The 2,288-nt window shown below is 49.7% G+C and overlaps 1 pseudogene; it reads left to right on the top strand.

Moving 5' to 3' along the window:
* The first annotated feature begins 308 nt into the window (after positions 1-308).
* Positions 309-1,017, top strand: LOC125388781 (small ribosomal subunit protein uS5 pseudogene; annotated as a pseudogene).
* Positions 1,018-2,288: the final 1,271 nt, after the last annotated feature.

The raw sequence follows: 2,288 nt of genomic DNA, 5'->3' as shown, positions 1-2,288 counted from the left end.
TGTGAAAGCCTCAGAAGGTGGAGTCCTGCTGGAGAAAGTGGGTGCTTGTCCCCTCTTTCTGTCAACTCTCTGCTTCCTGTTCCACCAAGATGTGAGGTGATGAGAGTCCCAGATACACATTCCTACCACCATGAAGCCCGCTGGTACTGCGCCGGTGCAGCAGGAGGGCCCGGAGGACCCAGGTGCCCAGGATCAGGAGGCCATGGCGGCTTCCGTGGAAGATTCGGCCGCTGTCTGGGGGGGGGCGCGGTCGTGGTTGAGGTCGTGGCCTAGGCCGAGGCCATGGGCCTCGCGGAGGTAAAGCTGAAGACGAGTGGATTCCCGTCGCCAAGCTGGGCCGCCTGGTTAAGGACATGAAAATCAAGTCTCTAGAGGAGATCTACCTGTTCTTCCTGCCCATTCAGGAGTTCGAGATCATTGACTTTTTCCTTGGAGCATCCCTAAAGGATGGGGCTCTGAAGATCATGCCCGTACAGAAGCAGACTAGGGCAGGCCAGCGGACCAGGCTCAAGGCTTTCGTCGCTATTGGGGACTACAATGGTCACGTAGATCTCAGTGTTAAGTGCTCCAAGGAGGTAGCCACTACCATTAGAGGGGCCATCATCTTAGCCAAGCTTTCCATTGTCCCTGTGTGGAGAGGCTACTGGGGGAACAAGATTGGCAAGCCCCACACTTTTGCTTGCAAAGTGACAGGCCGCTGTGGTTCTGTGCTGGTGCGTCTCATTCCTGCCCCCAGAGGCACTGGCACAGTCTCCGCTCCTGTGCCCAAGAAGCTACTGATGATGGCTAGCATTGATGACTGCTACACATCATACAGGGGCTGCACTGCCACCCTGGGCAACTTTTCCAAGGCCACCTTTGATGCCATCTCTAAAACCTACAGCTACCTGATCCCCGACCTCTGGAAAGAGACTGTGTTCACCAAGTCTTCTTATCAGGAATTCACTGACCATCTTGTGAAAACCCACACCAGAGTCTGTTCAGAGAACGCAGGCTCCAGCTGTGGCCACCACATAGGGTTTTTATACAAGAAAAATAAAAGTGAATTAAGTCTGTTTAAAAAAAAGAAGAAGAAGAAGCTAGCACTCAATGGCACCCTATGGAAAGGGACATAATATGAAAGAAAGCGCATCTCAAATTCCCAAGACTCTTCATTGCTGAATTCATTTCCCTGTGAAAACCCAAGAATTCGGGAAATCTGCCTTCTTCATTTTAGACTAGAGGCCTGAGGAAAACAAATTGCCTGCTGTTGTCTCGGGCTTGACTGCTATTTAACTACATCCCAGAGGCTGGGCGGTGGTCAGCAGTCATCCCCGCAGCCCGACATGGGGCCTTCTGAATATGGATTTACTGATGAGACCTGAGCCACTCAGGGCCCTTTGAAAGACGCTGTCTTGCTCTCTGAGCATAAGTGACTCTTCCTAACTCCTTCTGCTAAGCACACCCCAGGAGGAAGCTCCTGCAGAGGGAACCAGGGCCAGGCCTCATCTGACCCCCATAAATCATGCCAGCACAATAAAGATGTTCAGAGGAAGCCATTAGAGGCCTGAAGATCCCATCATCCGTGGGTGCCTTGGCAGAAGGAGAGCAGCCGTCCTGTCAGCTTGAGAGGGCCCTTACAAAGGGGGACAGAGTAATGCCACACAGCTCTAGGAGATGGAGGGAAAGCAGAGGTGTTGAGCCAAAGGTCATACAGCACGGGCTATCCTCTTGGAGTAGCCTGGCCAGGCTGCAGAGCAGACTGTGCTACCAAAGCAAGGATTTGGAATAACAACAGTTCTGCAGAGAAAACAGCCAAACACCCCAGCTGAGGACTCACATACGCTAGGAAGCTTGCTCCAGAGGGGCCCAGATTTCACTCTGTTACAAATGAAGATAAATTGATCATATTTCATTTCTAAATCCGTGTGTTTTCCTATCCATGACTGCACGTTTGTTTCTCCATTTGCATCCAATTTGGCTATCAATTTTATTTTTAAAACATTTTTCCTCTGTCTGTCTTACCTCTCCTTCCTTTCTCTCCCCCATATCCCAGAATTTCTTTCTGACTTCTGAAAACAATTCCTCTCCCAAGATACTTCCTTTCGCTATTCCAAGCCACTCCCTAAGTACATATTTTAATAAAGCTCCTGACACTGATCTCCTTACAAAGCACTCTTTGCCATTTGCAATCGAACCAGTGTCTTGCGGGCATACAATAAATAATAAAGAATAACATATTCTCTGGGGTTATGGTTTTGCACCGAAGGACATAATATGAAGCAGTTGGGCTATTTTGTGACTCTTAT

The sequence above is a fragment of the Myodes glareolus genome, chromosome 4 (genome assembly GCF_982192425.1).
Source record: "Myodes glareolus chromosome 4, mMyoGla1.1, whole genome shotgun sequence".
NCBI classification, from domain to species: Eukaryota; Metazoa; Chordata; class Mammalia; order Rodentia; family Cricetidae; genus Myodes; species Myodes glareolus.
The sequence above is the reverse complement of the archived record's forward strand: the minus strand, read 5'-3'. Positions and strand labels throughout refer to the sequence as shown.